The 20791-nt window shown below is 39.0% G+C and overlaps 2 protein-coding genes across 7 annotated transcripts in view; one reads left to right on the top strand and one right to left on the bottom strand.

Annotated features, from left to right (window-relative positions):
- PIK3C2A (phosphatidylinositol-4-phosphate 3-kinase catalytic subunit type 2 alpha) overlaps positions 1–16261 on the bottom strand; it is a 168262-nt gene extending 152001 nt beyond the window's left edge. Inside the window, exon 1 of the mRNA XM_082628636.1 lies at positions 16185–16261. The gene's annotated coding sequence lies outside the window, so the exon portion shown is untranslated. The remainder of the gene's footprint in view (positions 1–16184) is intronic.
- Positions 1–20791, top strand: part of NUCB2 (nucleobindin 2) — a gene marked incomplete at its 5' end in the record, with an annotated part of 110646 nt that overhangs the window by 47472 nt on the left and 42383 nt on the right. Inside the window, one exon of one of the 6 annotated variants that reach the window (XM_082628681.1) lies at positions 12201–12322. The exons of the other annotated variants lie outside the window; for them this stretch is intronic. The remainder of the gene's footprint in view (positions 1–12200; positions 12323–20791) is intronic. 6 annotated transcript variants of the gene reach the window in all.

The following is a 20791-nucleotide window of genomic DNA, read 5'->3' on the forward strand; positions in this document are numbered from 1 at the left end:
AAAGTAAACAAGTGGGACTACATCAAACTAAAAAGCTTCTGCACAGAAAATGAAACCATCAACAAAATGAAAAGGCAACCTATGGAGTAGGAGAAAATATTTGCAAATCATATATCTGACAAGGGATTAATATTGAAAAAATATAAGGAACTCATCAAACTCAATAGCAAAAAAACAAATAACCCAAATTAAAAAATGGGCAAAGGGGCAAACTATTATATATAGAATGGATAAACAACAAGGTCCTACTGTACACGTACAGAACTGTATTTAATATCCTGTGATAAACCATAATGGAAAAGAATGTATATATATGTATAACTGTCACTTTGCTGTACAGCAGAAATTAATACAACATTGTAATCAACCATACTTCAATAAAAAAATGGGCAAAGGTTCTGAATAGATATTTCTCCAAAGAAAACATACAAATGACCAACAAGTACTTGAAAAGGTGCTCAACATTATTAATCATCAGAGAAATGCAAATCAAAACCACAATGAGATATCAACTCATACCTGTTATTTAGTTCATGATTTCAGTTATGGGCTAATTCCATTGCCAAGGAAAGTGCCAGACTGATCCATAGCCTAAACTGAAACCCATATCCAAGGTTAGACCTGCTGACCAATCCTATTTCAGTATATGTGCTGCCAAAGCAAGCACTGACCAATCCTAGCATATCAGTTCAGAAACCAGTTTACAATCCAGCTAGAATCCCAGCCAGTACCATCTCAGTATAATGTTGTACCCAGAGTTGTGTTGACACAGATAGACAAACATGTCCTCAGCTAAGAGATCAGCCCAACTCAAAACATAGTTATGTGCCAGTCCACCTTGACATAGAAACCAAACAACTCCTGACTAACCCAGATTAGGGCCAAGGCCTGGTTTCTGATGGCCCAGAACCCAAAATATGCTAGCTCATTCCCAGACCCATTCACTCATCAATTTATTCAACAAGCCTTTAGTGCAGGCCTACCAGGCTTCAGGAACTGTGTGTTCACGCTTATCTGGGCCTGGGAGGATTCCAGAGAGGCTTGCATCAATCACCCTAGTGGTGTAAATGCAGGGTCCAGCTCCTCTTCCTGTTGTGGTCAACACTTCCAGACCAGTGTCATTAGATAAATTCTCACAGATTTTTCTCATGACATCATATTCTGCTTAATCCCCTTATGGCAATTTTTAAGAAACGATTTTTTATTTATTTGGTTGCACTAGGTCTTAGTCGTGGCAGGCAGTCTTCTTAGTTGCAGCAGGCAGGCTTCTTAGTTGCGGCTCGCTGGCTTCTTAGTTGTGGCATGAGAACTCTTAGTTGCAGCATGCATGTGGGATCTAGTTCCCTGACCAGGGATCAAACCCGGGCCCCCTGCATTGGGCATACGGAGTCTTAACCACTGCGCCACCAGGGAAGTCCCCCCCATAACCTTTTGACCTAGTAGATTTCTATACTTGCTTATGACCATTCATTCAACACATAAATTAAGTGTCTTTAGATTGCTAGGCCCTGGAGACACGAAAATACTGCCTTTAAGTAACTCACAGTCTTTAATTCTACCCAAGGAGATTAATAAATTAAAAAAAAAAACTACTGCCGTTCTAAAATAAAGGTATAAGTTCTTTAATAAAGGTATCTTCAAAATTCTATGAGAGCCCAATAGATGAGTTGTTTCTTTTCTTTTCTTTTTTTTTTTTTTTTTTGGCCATGCCACGTGGCATGTGGGATCTTAATTCCCCGACCAGGGATTAAACCCATGATCCCCCTTCATTGGAAGCATGGAATCTTAACTGCTGCACCACCAGGGAAGTGCTAGGAAGGTGTAGTTAGAGAAAGTGATTTCTCTACTGTTCTTTGAAAACTGACTAGGAGTTTAGTGAGAGAGAAAAACGTTACAAGAAAAGAAGCGGTCTGTGCCAAGGCATGCAGGGAGTAAGAAGAATAGGATGCCCCAAGGACAAATAGTTGGTGATGTTATGGAATGTCTTATTCTTTGGAGACATAATGGTTTGTACCACTTAGGGATAATGAGATTTGTTCTAAACTTGACCCATGGATGTTTGACACAAAGGACACTCGACAATATACAAACATATAATAAAAATTATGTCAACATTAGTGAATTTGGGAGGAAAGTATCTTATGAATTAAATTCCACTGATCCAGTTTAATTCCTTGATTAATACATAGACTGCATAATGGAGGCAAAATCCTCTGAGGTCAGAGTGGCAGAATCAGAAAGAATATTATTGGGATTAAAATGGCAGGATATAAACATCCTGCTGCTTCTACTCTTGTCACAATGAATTTTCCAAGGTCTCTATACCTTATGTCACAGATTACCTTCCCCTCCTACAACATTGACTCACCTCTTTGTTATATGGAATTCCCCAAACTAGTGTCACAAACTTAAATGCCTACAAGTTCGAGGTGGATAATATGAGTAAAGCTGGCTAAGTGGGATTGTAAACTAATAAGTATCTGCCTTGTCCAAAGAGGGAAGCTGTTACTTTGCTCCAGCCAGTTGTTGCCATGTAGGAATACAGGCTAAGGACTGTCAGAACTCCAATATTTTCAAGAGAGAAGCCAGAAGTCATGATTTTTATTATGGGAACTTGTGATTTGGTGACTAGTTGGAAAAAAACCCAACCCTATAAGCAGGTCAAACAACATGTCTATGGGTCTGATTCTACCCCTGGGCACCAGTTGGTTAACTTTTCTAGTTTTCTATGATATCATACTTAAAGGAATGAAGGACTGTTCCATCTCCTAACATTACTGGCTTCCCAAATAAGGACTCAACCTCTTCCTCTTGTGAAGAACTATTTTGTACCACCCTCTCGTAATTGCAGTTTGCCCATTCCTTTAAGCATCAAGTTTTATGCTTAAAACCTCTCTTGTGATAACATGAACTATACCAACAACCTTCCCCTCCATTCTTGAATTTCCCTGGCCACACCCTACCATTTATGACCTCACGAATTGCCCTACCACCTTGGAATGACAACCCATGCCTCCATACCACTGCAATCATTTGCCTCTTTCTTTGTATCATGCCCCATGATGTCATGTATTAATCTCATTCAGGACTGCAACATAGGATGGGAAGTGGGAAGATAAAATCTGTATGGCATCACAAAAGCATGAAGTTGCTTGGGAAACTTCATGATGTCATAAGAAAAGTTCTACATTAAAAGGATCGTGGGGGGCTTCCCTGCTGGCGCAGTGGTTGAGAGTCTGCCTGCCAATGCAGGGGACATGGGTTCGAGCCCTGGTTTAGGAGGATCCCACATGCCGTGGAGCAACTAAGCCTGTGTGCCACAACTACTGAGCCTGCGCTCTAGAGCCCGTGAGCCACAACTACTGAGCCTGCGTGCCACAACTACTGAAGCCCATGGGCCTAGAGCCCGTGCTCCGCAACAAGAGAAGCCACAACAACGAGAAGCCCACACACCGCAATGAAGAGTAGCCCCCGCTCTCCACAACTAGAGAAAGCCCGTGTGCAGCAACAAAGACCCAACAGAGCCAAAAATAAATAAATAAATAAATAAATAAATTTATTTAAAAATAAAAATAAAATAAAATAAAATGGGCAAAGGCCTTGAATAAACATCTCTCTAAAAAAAAGCAAGGATCATAAAAGTTAGAGAAGGATGTGTAAATACTGTGATTTAGATCTCTTTAGAGTGAGTAAAGAGTATAAACTCAGTTTTCCAAGTATTTCAGGCAAACATCTATCACAGTGAAGTTTTATAGGAGATCTCTAAAGAGATTCTGCTTTCTGGATATACTGTCTATTCCTTAGGGGGAGTGAGAGGTTATCTCTTTTTTAACTTCATAAAATGAAAATCTAGTAATTGGGAATAAGATTTATATAACTACAGTCATTGCACATTATAAGGTTTTTTGCTGAACAGAAACAAAAATTATGAATGTAGCACACAATATTTATTTGATAATATTCCTTACGGCAGCATGACTGAATTTTTTTCTCACTAAATTCTTGTAATCTATGGAACAAATACTTCATACTACTTTGTTTCTAGTTTCTTTTTTTTTTTTTTAGGATTCCTAAGTGGGAGTAAAATTATCATTCTTAGGATGCTATAAAAACTTTTTGGGTAGAGATAGTCTAATTTTTAAAGTATGGGACTCTTTAAATTATTGTCATTGTAACATGCATCTAGATATTGTTTTTACCGTCTATTGTTTTTACTCTTATTAATATTTGTCTCCTATGCGATGATCACTAATATCAACAGGCAGAGGACACAATTTCCATTCTCCTTCTAAAGGAAAAGAAGATAAAAACAAGAATCAAATCCCTTTGTCAAAATACTGAGAAAAAACATCCCCAACAACATGAATACCTAAGATAATTAGGTGATTGTCCTTTCATTCACTCATTCATTCAACAAATATGTATTGATTGCCTACTATATGTATCAGACACTGTGCTAGGCTCTGGGTAAATGGTGAAAAACAAATCAAATATGGTTTATACTCTCATGGATCTTCTGGTCTAGTGAAAGAGACAGACAAAAAACAATTAAGGAAAGAAGTGCATATATATGTATACCTATATATGTAAACAAATTTCACATATATGTAAATGTATATATACATATTATTATGGAGAATAATGGGAAGGAGGAGAGGAAAATTACTTTAGGTTGAGTAGTCAGAGTGGGTTTTTCTGAGGCAATGGCAAGCTGAGTACAAGTGAAGAAGGATCTGGCCATGTAAAATGTAGGGGAAATAGTGGTCTACTGAAGGGGGTGTACTTGACCAAAGGCCTTAGCTGGGAAGGGTTTCTAAGAACAACAACAATAAAAAATCAACATGGCTAGAGCAGAAACAAAAAGAACTACAAGTCTGCAACCTGTGGAACGAAAACTGCATCCACAGAAAGATAGACAAAATGAAAAGGCAGAGGACTATGTACCAGAGGAAGGAACAAGACAAAACCCCAGAAAAAAAACTAAATGAAACGGAGATAGGCAACCACCCAGAAAAAGAATTCAGAATAATGATAGTGAAGATGATCCATATCCTTGGAAAAAGAATGGAGGCAAAGATTGAGAGGATGCAAGAAATGTTTAACAAAGACCTAGAAGAATTAAAGAACAAACACCTAGAAGAATTAAAGAACAAACAGAGATGAACAATACAATAATTGAAATGAAAAATACACTGGAAGGAATCAATAGCAGAATAACTGAGGCAGAAGAAAGGATAAGTGACCTGGAAGACAGAATGGTGGAATTCACTGCTGTGGAACAGAATGAAGAAAAAAGGATGAAAAGAAATGAAGACAGTCTAAGAGACCTCTGGGACAACATTAAATGCACCAATATTTGCATTATAGGGGTCCTAGAAGGAGGAGAGAGAGAGAAAGGACTGATAAAATATTTGAAGAGATGACAGTCAAAAACTTCCCTAACATGGGAAAGGAAATAGCCACCCAAGTTCAGGAAGCACAGAGAGTCTCAGGCAGGATAAACCCAAGGAGAAACACGCCGAGACACATAGTAATCAAATTGACAAAAATTAAGGACAAAGAAAATTATTGAAAGCAACAAGGGAAATATGACAAATAACATACAAGGGAACTTCCATAAGGTTAACAGCTGATTTCTCAGCAGAAACTCTACAAGCCAGAAGGGACTGGCATGATATACTTAAAGTGATGAGAGGGAAGAACCTACAACCAAGATTACTCTACCTGGCAAGGATCTCATTCAGATTCGATGGAGAAATCAAAAGCTTTAAGACAAGCAAAAGCTAAGAGAATTCAGGACCACCAAACCACCTCTGCAACAAATGCTAAAGGAATTTCTCTAAGTGGGAACACAAGAGAAGAAAAGGACCTACAAAAACAAACCCAAAACAATTAAGAAAATGGTCATAGGAACATACATATTGATAATCACCTTAAATGTGAATGGATTAAATGCTCCAAACAAAAGACAGACGCTTGCTGAATGGATACAAAAACAAGACCCATATATGTGCTGTCTACAAGAGACCCACTTCAGAACTAGGGACACGTACAGACTGAAAGTGAGGGGATGGAAAATGATATTCCATGCAAATGGAAATCACAAGAAAGCTGGAGTAGCAATTCTCATATCAGACAAAATAGACTTTAAAATAAAGACTATAATAAGAGAAAAAGAAGGACACTACATAATGATCAAAGGATCAATCCAAGAAGAAGATATAAAATTATAAATATATATGCACCCAACATAGGAGCACCTCAATACATAAGGCAATTGCTAACAGCTATAAAAGAGGAAATTGACAGTAACACAATAAGGGTGGGGGACTTTAACACCTCACTTACACCAATGGATGTATCATCCAGACTGAAAATTAATAAGGAAAAACAAGCTTTAAATGACACAATAGATAGAGTTAATGGATATTTATAGGACATTCCATCCAAAAACAGCAGATTACATTTTCTTCTCAAGTGCACATGGAACATTCTCCAGGATAGATCACATCTTGGGTCACAAATCAAGCCTCAGTAAATTTAAGAAAACTGAAATCATATCAAGCATCTCTTCTGACCAGAGCGCTATGAGATTAGAAATAAACTACAGGGAAAACAATGTAAAAAACACAAACATAGGGAGGCTAAAAAATACGTTACTAAATAACCAGGAGATCACTGAAGAAATCAGAGAAGAAATCATCAACACCTAGAGACAAATGACAACAAAAACACGATGATCCAAAACCTATGGGATGCAGCAAAAGCAGTTCTAAGAGGGAAGTTTATAGCAATACAAGCCTACTTCAAGAAATAAGAAAAATCTCAAATAAACAATCTAACCTTACACCTAAAGGAACTAGAGAAAGAAGAACAAACAAAACCCAAAGTTAGTAGAAGGAAAGAAATCATAAAGATCAGAGCAGAAATAAATGAAATAGAAACAAAGAAAACAATAGCAAAGATCAATAAAACTAAAAGCTGGTTCTTTGAGAAGATAAATAAAACTGATAACCCTTTAGCCAGACTCATCAAGAAAAAGAGGGAGAGAACTCAAATCAATAAGATTAGAAATGAAAAAGAAGTTACAATGGACACCACAGAAATACAAAGCTTCATAAGAGACTACTACAAGCAACTCTACGCCAATAAAATGGACAACCAGGAAGAAACGGACAAATTCTTAGAAAGGTATAACCTTCCAAGACTGAACCAGGAAGAAACAGAAAATATGAACAGACCAATCACAAATAATGAAATTGAAACTGTGATTAAAATTCATCCAACAAACAAAAGTCCAGGCCTGGTGGCTTCATAGGTGAATTCTATCAAACATTTAGAGAGGAGCTAACACCCATCCTTCTCAAACTCTTCCAAAAAATTGCAGAGGAAGGAACACTCCCAAACTCATTCTACAAGGCCACCATCACCCTGATACCAAAACCAGACAAAGATACTACAAAAAAAGAAAATTACAGATCAATATCGCTGATTAATATAGATGCAAAAATCCTCAGCAAAATACTAGCAAACAGAATCCAACAACACATTAAAAGGATCATACACCATGATCAAGTGGGATTTATCCCAGGGATGCAAGGATTCTTCACTATATGCAAATCAATCAATGTGATACACCATATTAGCATATTGAAGAATAAAAACCATTCGATCATCTCAATAGATGTAGAAAAAGCTTTTGACAAAATTCAACACCCATTCATGATAAAAACTCTCCAGAAAGTGGGCACAGAGGGAACCTACCTCAACATAATAAAGGCCATATATGACAAACCCACAGCAAACATCATTCTCAATGGTGAAAATCTGAAAGCATTTCCTCTAAGATCAGGAACAAGACAAGGATGTCCACTCTCACCGCTATTATGAAACATAGTTTTGGAAGTCCTACTTACGGCAATCAGAGAAGAAAAAGAAATAAAAAGAATACAAATTGGAAAAGAAGAAGTAAAACTGTCACTGTTTGCAGATGACATGATACTATACATAAAGAATCCTAAAGATGCCACCAGAAAACTACTAGAGCTAATCAATGAATTTGGTAAAGTTTCAGGATACAAAATTAATGCACAGAAGTCTCTTGCATTCCTATACACTAAGAATGAAAGATCAGAAAGAGAAATTAAGGAAACACTCCCATTTACCATTGCAACAAAAAGAATGAAATACCTAGGAATAAACCTACCTAGGCAGACAAAAGACCTGTACTCAGAAAACTATAAGACACTGATGAAAGAAATCAAAGATGACACAAACAGATTGAGAGATACACCATGTTCTTGGATTGGAAGAATCAATACTGTGAAAATGACTATACTACCCAAAGCAATCTACAGATTCAGTGCAATCCATATCAAATTACCAATGGCAATTTTTATAGAACTAGAACAAAAAATCTTAAAATTTGTATGGAGACACAAAAAACCCCTAATAGCCAAAGCAATCTTGAGGGGAAAAAATGCAGCTGGAGGAATCAGGCTCCCTGACTTCAAACTATACTACAAAGTTACAGTAATGAAGACAATATGGTACTGACACAAAAACAGAAATATAGATGAATGGAACAGGATAGAAAGCCCAGAGATAAACCCACGCACCTATGGTCAACTAATCTATGACAAAGGAGGCAAGGATATACAATGGAGAAATGACAGTCTCTTAATAAGTAGTACCGGGAAAACTGGATAGCTACATGTAAAAGAATGAAATTAGAACATTCCCTAACACCATACACAAAACTAAACTCAAAATGGATTAAAGACCTAAATGTAAGATCGGACACTATAAAACTCTTAAAGGAAAGCATAGGAAGAACACTCTTTGACATAAATCACAGCAAGATCTTTTCTGACCCACCTCCTAGTAATGGAAATAAAAACAAAAGTAAACAAATGGGACCTAATGAAACTTAAAAGCTTTTTCACAGCAAAGGCAACTATAAACAAGATGAAAAGACAACCCTCAGAATGGGAGAAAATATTTGCAAATGAATCGACGGACAAAGGATTAATCTCAAAAATATATAAACAGCTCATTTAGCTCAATATTAAAAAAACAAACAACCCAATCCGAAAATGGGCAGAAGACCTAAATAGACATTTCTCCAAAGAAGACATACAGATGGCCAAGAAGCACATGAAAAGTTGCTCAACATCTCTAATTATTAGAGAAATGCAAATCAAAACCACAATGAGGTATCACCTCACACCAGTTAGAATGGGCATCATCAGAAAACCTACAAACAACAAATGCTGGAGAGGGTGTGGAGAAAAGGCAACCCTCTTGTACTGTTGGTGGGAATGTAAACTGATACAGCCACTATGGAGAACAGTATGGAGGTTCCTTAAAAAACTAAAAATAGAATTATAGTATGACCCAGCAATCCCACTACTGGGCATATACCCAGAGAAAACCATAACTCAAAAAGACACACGCACCCCAATGTTCATTGCAGCACTATTTACAATAGCCAGGTCATGGAAGCAACCTAAATGCCCATCGACAGATGAATGGATAAAGAAGTTGTGGTATATATATACAATGGAATATTACTCAGCCATAAAAAGGAATGAAATTGGGTTATTTGTAGAGACATGGATGAATCTAGAGACTGTCATACACAGTGAAGTAAGTCAAAAGAGAAAAACAAATATCGTATATTAACACATATATGTGGAACCTAGAAAAATGGTACAGATGACCAGTTTGCAAGGCAGAAATAATAGACACAGATGTAGAGAACAAACATATGGACACCAAGGAGGGAAACTGGGGTGGGGGTGTGGTGGTGGGATGAATTGGGAGATTGGGATTGACATATATATACTAATATGTATAAAATAGATAAGTTATAGGAGCCTGCTGTATAAAAAATAAATAAAACTCAAAAATCAAACAAAAAAATCAACATGGCTAGAGTACAGTGATTGAGAAGGATGGTAGTGAGAAATAAGGTTGAATGGAGAGCTAGGAGACCTCATGAAGAAGCTTGATAGATACAGCAAGGAGTTTGGAATAGAAGCCATTGTTTTCAAGTAGAGCAGTGCTATGTTTTAAAGATCACCCCACCTGCTGTGTGGAGAATGGAATATAGGGGATCGGCGTGGGTGTAGGACACTACTTTAGAGGCTATCTGCAGTATTCCAGTGAGAAATGATGACTTGGACTGGGTTGGTAGCAGGAGAGAGAGAAGTAGATTATGTATTTCGGAGTAGAGTCAACAGAACTTGCTGATGAATTAGATACGTAATATGAAGGAACATTAAGAACCAGGAATGACTCATAGGGTTTGGCTTGAACAACAGGTGCATTCCATTTACTGAAATGAAAAAGATAGAGTGCTAATAGGTTCTCTGGGAAGCAGATGCTGACACAGAGTTAGGTGTGCAAAACGTTTCTCAGGGAATAACACTTGTAAAAGGAAAAGAGGCAGAAGCATAGTTGTATAGAGAGAGGTCGCAAGCATGATGCAAACCTGACAAAGTCTCTGCCAGCCCAGTGGGGAGTACCAGAGCACAGACTGCTAGTTAGTAGAGTTCTGTGTTGGACTAGGTCCTTGTACTACCACCTTGCTCATTCATTGGCTGGGAGCCTCCCCAAGAACAGTATGCCATTAGTTATACCCCAAGAAGAGTGTAACTTTGGCTCTAAAGGTGAGGTGGACCCTGAAGCAGGTAAGAGCTGGAAGCTGTCAGTTAACCACATTCCTCACAGCTGGGCAGGCAGTCCTTCCTTGAAGGGGAATGTAAGTAAGCACATCTCCATGTCCACCACAGGGAACAACAGGTAGGAAAAGATGAAGAATTTAGTTTTCGATAGGAGCGGGGCTAAGACAGTTAATTGGATCATTCATTCATCACATATTTATTGAGCTTCTATAATAGACCATTCAAATGGAAATGTCAGGCACATAGTTGGAAGTAGTAGCGAGTTCACAAGAGATGTTTGGGCCAGAGATATTTGAGAATTAGCATATATATGATATTTAAGGTCACAGATTGGTTGGCATCACCTACTAAGAGACAAAATGGTTTTTAACCCTGAGAAACATCACTTCTCTAGGGACTGTTTGGAGGCAATTTGGGTCATCACACTGACTAAGGGGACAAGGGGGACACTACTGGCATTTAGTGGGCAGGGTCTAGGAGTGTAAAACATCCTGAAGTACATGGGAAATTCTACTCAATGAAGAAGTGTCCAACATAAAATGCCAATAGTGCCTGTGTGGAAAAATTGGCTGTAGACAGAGAAGTGGTCCCAGAACCAACCCTTGGGACATTCTAACTCTTAGAAGTTGGGTAATGGAGAAGAAGCTGGCAAAGGAGACCAAAAAAGGAGTACCTAGAAAGGTAGAAAGAAAACTAGAAGTGAGTGGTGTCAGATGCCAAGAGTGCAGAGTGTTTCAAGGAGAGAGGCAGGTCAGCAGCAAAGAATGTTGCTGAGCAGTTGAATATGATGAGGACAGAAAAGTGTCCACTCAAAGGAGAGCTTAATACTGTAAGAGCCATCTCAGAGGAGTGGTGGAGATGGAAGCCAGATGGGCACAAGCTGAGAGTAAAGGGAGGGGAGCAAGCAGAGAAAGGAAGTTTTTAAAGGAATTTGAATAAATAATAAGCAGAGAAACAAGTTGGAGGATGATTTGGGGTCAAGGGAAGGATTTTATTTCAAATATTTTATTATCAAAGTTTTATTAAACATGCAGGAAGTTGAAAGAATATTGCAGTAAATCTCACTAAGTTCTATCATTAACATTTTACTATGCTTGCTTTATCATATATATATTTTTTTTATGTGGACTATTTTTAAAGTCTTTATTGAATTTGTTGCAATATTGCTTCTGTTTTATGTTTGGTGTTTTGGCCGTGAGGCATATGGGATCTTAGCTCCCTGACCAGGGATCGAACCCACACCGCCTGCGTTGGAAGGCGAGGTCTTAACCACTGGACTGCCAGGGACGTCCCTATCATATCTTTCCATATCTATCCATAAGGAAGGAATTTCTAAAGATGAAAAACACTCCTAGAGCATGTTTGTATGCCTACAGTGTGATTCAACAGGTACAGAAGATTAATGAAAAAGAAAGAAAGGGAATAACCAAGTGAGAAATGAAGCCCTTGAGAACTGAGGGAGGGGAACAGGATTCAGAGTACAGGTAAAGGGATTGCCTTTTGTTGTTACAGAGGGAAAAAAGAGCAAATGGTTACAGAATCATGTAGGTTTGTGGATTTAACTCAAAATGGATTAAAGACATGAACATAAGACCTGAAACCATAAAACTCCTAGAAGAACTTCAACATAGGTGGTAAGTTCCTGAACATCAATCTTATTGATGATTTTTTGGATTTGACAACAAAAGCAAAGGTAATAAAAGCAAAAATAAACAAGTGGGACTACATCAAATTAAAAAGCTTTTGCATTGCAAAGTAAAACATCAACAAAATGAAAAGGCAACCTACGGAATGGGGGAAAATATTTGCCAATCCTATATCTGATAAGGGGTTAAAATCCAAAAATATAAAGAACTCATACAACTCAATAACAAAAAATCAAATAATCCAATTTAAAAATGGGCAAAGGGGGCCTCCCTGGTGGCGCAGTGGTTGAGAGTCCGCCTGCCGATGCGGGGGATACGGGTTCGTGCCCCGGTCTGGGAGGATCCCATATGCCGCGGAGCGGCTGGGCCCGTGAGCCATGGCCCCTGAGCCTGCGCGTCCGGAGCCTGTGCTCCGCAGCGGGGGAGGCCACAACAGTGAGAGGCCCGCATACCGCAAAAAAAAAAAAAAAAAAAAAAAAAAAAAAATGGGCAAAGGATCGGAATAAACATTTTTCCAAAGAAGGTATTCAAATGGCCAACAGGTACATGAAAAGGTGCTCAACATCACTAATCTTCAGGGAAATGCAAATCAAAACCATAATGATATCACCTCACACCTGTTAGAATGGCTGTTATCAAAAAGACAAGAAATAAGTGTTGGTTCAGTATCCTATGATAAACCATAATGGAAAATAATATATATATATACATAAAAGAATGTATATGTATGGGTAACTGAATCACTTTGCTGTACAGCAGAAATTAACACAACATTATAAATCAACTGTACTTCAATAAAAAATAAAAAAGAAATGTGTTGATATGGACATGGAAAAAAGGGAACCCTAGTGCACTGTTGGTGGGAATGTAAGTTCATACAGCCACTACGGAAAACGGTATGGAGTTTCCTCAAAAAATTAAAAATAGAATTACCATATGATCCAGCAATTCCACTTCTGGATATTTATCCAAAGGAAATGAAAATCCTAACTTGAAAAGATACCTGCATCCCTGTGTTCACTGCAGCATTGTTTACAATAACCATGACATAGAAGCAACCTAAGTGTCCATCAGTGAATGAATGGATAATGAAAATGTGATATATATCTATATATCTACAGCACATTTTCATAATATATATATAATTATGATATATATATAATATATGATATATTATATCATATATGTTATATCACATTTGCATTATATATATATATATATGCATATGCAAGATGGAAGCCATCTGGCTTCCATCTCTACCACTCCTCTGAGATGGCTCTTACAGTATTAAGCTCTCCTTTGAGTGGACACTTTTCTGTCCTCATCTTATTCAACTGCTAAGCAGCATTCTTTGCTGCTGACCTGTCTCTCTCCTTGAAAGACTTTGCACTCTTGGCATATATATATGAATATTATTTAGCCATTAGAAAAAGAAGAAAATCCTGCCATTTGTGACAACACTGATGAACGCTGATGGCATTATGCTAAGTGAAATAAGTCAGAAAAAGACAAATACCATGTGATCTCACTATATATGGTATCTAAAAAACAAAAATAAAAACATGAACTCATAGATACAGAGAACAGATTGGTGGTTGCCAGAGGCAGTGGGTGGACAGTGGGTGAAATGGGTAAAGGTGGTCAAAAGGTACAAACTTCCAATTATAAAATAAATAAGTCCTAGGGATGTAAAGTACAGCATGGTGACTATATGGTTTATTATATTTTAGTTTAATTAAAATTTTTAAAAATCATGGTATAGTTGATTTACAATGTTGTGTTAGTTTCAGATGTACAGCAAAGTGAATCTGTTATACATATACATACATCCAGTCTTTTTCAGATTTTTTCCCATGTAGGCCATTACAGAGTATTGAGTAGGGTTCCCTGTGCTATACAGTAGGTTCTTATTAGTTATCTATTTTATATATAGTAGTGTGTATATGTCAATCCCAATCTTCCAATTTATCCCTTCCCCCCCTTACACCCTGGTAACTGTATGTTTATTTTCTACATCTGTAACTCTATTTGTTTTGTAGATAAGTTCATTTGTACCCTTTTTTTAGATTCCACATATAAGTGATATCATATGATATCTTTGTCTTTCTCCATCTGCCTTACTTCACTTAGTATGACAATCTCTAGGTCCATCCGTGTTGCTGCAAGTGGCATTATTTCGTTCTTTTTTATAGCTGAGTAATATTCCATTGTATATTTGTACCACATCTTCTTTATCCATTCCTCTGTTGACGGACATTTAGGTTGCTTCCATGTCCTGGCTATTGTAAATAGTGCTGCAATGAACACTGGGGTGCATGTATCTTTTCGAATTATGGTTTTCTCTGGATATATGCCCAGGAGTGGGATTGCTGGATCATATGGTAGCTCTACTTTTAGTTTTTTAAGGAACCTCCATACTGTTCTCCATAGTGGCTGTACTGGTTTACATTCCCACCAGCAGTATAGGAGGGTTCCCTTTTCTCCACACCCTCTCCAGCATTTATCGATTGTAGATTTTTTTGATGGTGGCCATTCTGACCGCTGTGAGTGATACCTCATTGTAGTTCTGATTTGCATTTCTCTACTAACTTGTGATGTTGAAGCATCTTTTCACGTGCTTTTTAACCATTTGTATGTATGTTTTCTTTGGAGAAACGTCTATTTAGATCTTCTGCCCATTTTTTTGATTGGGTTGTTTGTTTTTTTGATATTGAGCTGCACTTGATGTTTGTATATTTTGGAGATTCATCCCTTGTAGGTTGCTTTGCTTGCAAATATTTTCTCCTATTCTAATGGTTGTCTTTTGGTCTTGTTTATGGTTTCCTTTGCTGTGCAAAAGCTTTTAAGTTTAATTAGGTTTTTTTTAAAATTTTTATTGGAGTATAGTTGATTTCCAATGTTGTGTTAGTTTTACGTGTACAGCAAAGTGGATCAGTTATACATATACATATATCCATCTTTTTTAGATTCTTTTCCCATATAGGTCATTACAGAGTATTGAGTAGAGTTCCCTGTGCTATACAGCTGGTCCTTTATGTAGTTTGAAATACTGTATTTCACATTTGAAAGTTGCTAAAGAGAGTAAATCTTAAGCCTCAGCACAAGAAAAAAAAAATTGTATCTCTGTGTGGTGATGGACGTTAACTAGACATATTGTGGTGATCATTTTGCAATATATACATATTAAATATGTAATATTGAAACATTATGTTGTATACTTGAAACTAATCGAATGATATATGTCAGTTATATCTCAATACAATAAAGAAAACAAAGGCTGATGGGATGAAGTTTGATCCAGGGACTATCAATACTGCTAGTATTGCAACACTAGGGTATCACCCTAGTGTTTGTTAGAAATGCAGAATCTCAGGCCTCGTTGCAGATCTACTGAATCAGAATCTGCATTTTAGTAAGACCCCCCAGGTAATTTGTATGCACATTAAAGTTTGAGAAGCAATGGATTAGGGGATTTGACGAAGGTGAACATTTTTGCAGTCGGGATATTGACAAATGATTCTGGGTGAATTATCAAGATCAAAGGTTAGCAATTTTTTTTCTGTAAAGAGTCAGGTAGTAAATATATTTGGCTTTGAGGGCCATAGATTCTCCATTACAACCACTCAACCTTGCCCTTGTAATTCAAAAGCAATCAGAGACAATACATAGGCAAATAAGTGTGGCTGTTGAGAATGGCTGTGGTCCAATAAAACTATTTACAGAAACAGGCAGTTGGGTGATTTGGCCCAAGGGCCTAGTTTGCTGACCACTGACCTAGATCGTAATAAAACTGTTAAGTCTTGGTGCCCATGTACAGCATACTGTTGTTTTCCTCTTTCTGATTACTTACTGTCTCTTGTAAGTACTCCTGCCTCCCTCTCCCCCATTCTGAACACAGCGAAGAACTTGGCCAGGTGATGTCCTGTGGGATCCAAGAAGTGAGAAGGGGAAAATTGAAGTGTTAAAAAGCTAGAATCTCCCTGACACCTTTTTTTTTTTTTTTTCCTGGAAGACCAAGGTATGGGGCAGGCTTCACAACAGCTGGGTCTCTGGAGTTGTTTCCCTTTTATTTTCTCCTGGCCTTCAGTAAATTCATTTTGAACTTTTCATCTGAGCCAAGAAAAATCAAGCAAAGATATTTTATCCTTGCTTAGACCAGGTTGAGCAATAGCCCCTTGATGGCAGTGGCAGTGTTAATCAGAAAGGAGTTCAGAGGTAACAGGCTGGGGGCTTGCAGGGGTGGAGGGGGCAGAGAAATAATATTTACTGAGCATCTCTTCTCTAACAGTTTACATACACCCTCTAAACCCTTACAGTAAGTTCAATATTATGCTCCCAGGTTACAGATGGAGAAACTGAGACCAATATTGTATCAGACATTAATATAGCACTTACTATGTGCCAGGCACTGCTCTGCTTTACAAATATTAACACATTGAATCCTCACAAGTCTATGAGGTGGGAACTATTATTGCCTCCATGTTATAGGTGAGGAGGCTATGCTATGGAGAGAGGTTAAGTAACTTGCCAGAAGATACTCTACTAATAAAGATAGAACTGAGTTTTTAATCCAGGCAGGGCTGGGACCCAGGTCTGACTCCAAAGTCTTGTTTTTTCCCTCTCCAAGTTTGGGGTTTTACCTATTAAGTAATAACATTTCCTTATAAGTCCCTCACATGAGCTCATAGTTCCAGGGCTATCAACATTCCTATTTTTCTCTACCACAAAATAGTCTTTACTAGTATAAGAGATGCTGTTGCCTGCTTTACAGGCACACGACATTCTGAAATACCTTCCTCAGTGATCTCTCCTGAGTCTTGCTGTTTCATCTTTGTTTTCCTGTCTTTCTTGTTTTCTTCTTCTTTCACCCCAGAATATTGCTGAGAATACTGCCAGCATCTCAGTCACCAAGCTAGTGTTATCTTTTTCTTTTCATTGTGTTGTTGGACTAATCCAATTTCTCATTTTCCATTCTTCTTCTCCATTGGATTACTAGATAATAGTAATAAATAATATTTATCTAGATAAATAATCTAGATAGATTATTACAAGATCTTTCAGGGTCTCCCCTTAAAGGGTTTATCCCAATTTTTAGGGCCTAGATCAGGCACAGTGTGCTTGGCCCTTTGGTAGATAATGGGTAATAAAAATGTGGAAGATAGCTCCTGCCTTTGATGTATTTACAGTTTAGTGTTTTCCACAGTGATGGGATGTGGTATTGTCTCCTGACCTAACAGTAACATTGCTTATTAATGGTACATAACCAATATCCCCGTATTAGTATTTCTCATGTTTTTCAAATAGAAATTTAGTCCTCCTATACCCTAACCTCTTGAATATACTTTCTTTCTCTAGTGTTTTCACTTTTCAATCTCTCCATCAGAACCGAATATGATTACTTTCCTCACATTTGTCTCTGCTACTAAACCCTCAGTGAAGGCAGTCATAACATTCTAGGACTTTCATGATGATAAGGGAGATAGTTTGAGAATTTAAGAAAATGGACAAGTGTTTCCTCCTGAACCTTCAAAAAAGCTTAACCTCCAGGCACTGTTGTAAGTATACAGATGAGAGGTGTGTAAGAGTAAACATTGCTGGTCTTGGAATCCAGAGACCTGAATTATAGTCGTAGCTCAGCCACTAAAGTGAGAAGGGCTAACATTTACTGAGCACTTACTATGTGCCTGTCACTTTTCTATTAACTTATGCTGTAAGGAGGAAGGTACTATTATTCTCATTTTACAGACAAAGTGAGGCACAGAGCACTTAAGTAACGCTGAGAGTCAAGGAATTGGTTTGACATAGGCCGTCTGGCTCCAAATTTGTGACTTAGCTACTATTCTCTATTACTTCCTGATAAAAAGAAGCTACCATTACTAACATATATGCAACAGGTTCTATACTGGTTTTCTGGAATCTTATCTAATCTTCACTAACAACTCGGAGGTATATACTATTTTTCACAAGGGAGAAAACTAAGGCTCGGAGAAAGTGGCAGACTTAAGTTTCGAAACCAGCCTTGAGGCTCCAGAAGCTTCTCTAACCCTCGAGCCACTAATATCTTTGAAGCTGAGTTTTCCTATCTTTAAAATGCCGGTTGTGGAGTAGATGTCTCAGTTCCATGAGAAGGGTGTGAAGAAAAGGCAGATGTCCGCAGATGGGTGTGAGACAAGGTGAAATAAAAGCAATCAAGCCATAGTGGCCCAGGGCCCAGCAAAACGGGGGTGGGTGAGGTTACAAATATGAGTAAGATTCCCGCCATGGAGGAGGCCCGGGGTGTTTAGACCCAAGCGAGGCCTGTGGGCGAAAACGAGCCTAACAGCCTGTCTCTGACCAGTCCGGGAGCTGCCGGCGCGGACCAGCGGCCGAAAGGGAGGAGATACCTGGGTTTTTGTCCGCGTCCCGGGTAAGCACCTCACCCACCCAAATCCTGCTCCACAGGACTCTCCATGAAAACCAGAGAAGGAAGGGGCGCGGCTTCTCAGCCCGCGCCGCAGAGCGCCACGTCCCTCCTGGCTCACCCTCCCCGGGGTTCCTACGCGTTAGCTCTTCACACCGCCCGCCTCCAAGCCCTCCGGCGCGGCCTGGTCTCCGCCCTTGCCAATCGGCGCCTTCCACTCTCCGGGTAGGACCAATTAGCGGCTGCTGGGGCCCGGGGAGGTCGCCATGGCAGCAAGGAGGCGGGAGCGCGCGGTGGGTAGAAGTACAGAGCAGAGCGGCCGGCTGGGGGCTGGAGAGGCAGGTCTGTGCGCTGCAAGCTCTCAGCAGGCGGAGCTTCGCGTGCGGAGACGCGGCTTCGTAAGGCCGGCGGTCTCGAGGTGAGTGAGGATCTGCACCGCGGGAGACTGGGGTGGGTCCTGAGATAAAGCTCAGGGCTTCGCCTACCCTGCCCCAGCAGTAAGGATGGTGGGAGCTCCACGGTTGGGCGGGCACGGTGGAGAGTGGCTTCCAGCTCGAGCTTGAGAAGCGGGGTCTCTTTCTCCGTTCCACTCGCTGCCGGGCACCCATGCTTTCTTTGCGGTCGATGAAAGTGACAGGCTCTTGGCGAGGAGCAGGCGGGGGGTGAGTGCAGGACCAAGTCCCAGGCTGGGCTCCAGCCCGGCCTTGGCAGGTTGATGGGCGAGGGAGGTGCCCCCTGGTGAGACTGATGCTCACCACCGGCTGAGGCGCGGAGCTAAGATAGGCCGGTGAATCCTGCTCTTCTGCTGGTTCTGTTCAGCCGGCAACCAATGACATGAGGGGAGGAGAAAGTTTGTGCCAGGTGTGGTATTGTTTTCCCTAAGTGACAAATCGTTAGGTGTGAGATGATGGTACAGGGTTTGAGAAGGATGGTACTTCCTTGTTGCACCTGCTAAATAGTGACTGAGTGAGTAAATGTGGTTATTGTTGTGGTTGGTGCTGGCAGTGGTTTTGGGTGGCAATTATTTTATAATGTCAAGTAAGAAAATATGAACATAAACCATTGAACCATTACTCTCATTTCTGGGAGACAGAACCTCTTGAAAGTCTCAAAGTGTCCACTAAACTCCTAAATTGGATAATGTCCATTTACACAATTGAATAAGTAAGTGCTGCCGTCTAAGCCTTTTATTAAGGCTATTAAATTCATGAGTGAATATGAACACCAAACTATATATTACCTGGGTTAAAGAAGGGGGGAGGAGGGAGAAGGGAGGTTAAATGCAATTATATCTGATAGTCAATGTTGTCTGAAGGAGATTGTGGACTTTCCTTATAAGAACTGAGAATTGATGAGATATTTGCTTTAAGGAATTCATTAAAAGTAGTATGACTAGTGGTATAATAGATTTGGATCCGTTAACTTATAGCTTCTTTTACAGCCTACTTAAATTACTTGTTTCTTAAGACCTTCCCTGGTAAATTCTGTTGAATAGTGTCAGCCAATATCCAGATTCTCGCATCTTGTTCCTCATAGATATTGCCTCGGGACTCATTCTGATTTAAGCCGAGTGTTAGTTCTTGTTTTACAAAACTTGAAAACCAAGTTCAACAAACGTTGAACAAACAGACGTTTCAACAATTCTTCCTCAGTTAGTAGAGTCAAAATTTTAAGAAAAAACATGGAAATTAGAATTAGAAATAAAATCTCAAATAATATCCCTCTTGTTATTAGGGTAAACATAGGAACTTCTGTTTCTCATCTTGGTCTTTAAATTCTCCATGATCTGGTCCAGCTTTTCAAGATAAGTGAAAAATTCATTTGTCTCCTTGTGGTTACCTATGTTGTTCTCCTTCTATTCTAGTTTTACCCATTTTGCAAGGGTGAAGTCCATGTTGTGTTTACCTTTCTCTGATCTCCCGAGGTACTTATTGTTCATACCACACATTTTGTATATACCCTTTCAGTATGCTTTTTGCCAAGTTGGTTTGTGCTCTGTAAATACCAGTTAAAATGAAATGCACAATTAAGGCAATAAGGGTACCTTTCAAAACACT

This window comes from Mesoplodon mirus, assembly GCF_964341445.2.
Source record: "Mesoplodon mirus genome assembly, chromosome: 7".
Classification (NCBI taxonomy): domain Eukaryota; kingdom Metazoa; phylum Chordata; class Mammalia; order Artiodactyla; family Ziphiidae; genus Mesoplodon; species Mesoplodon mirus.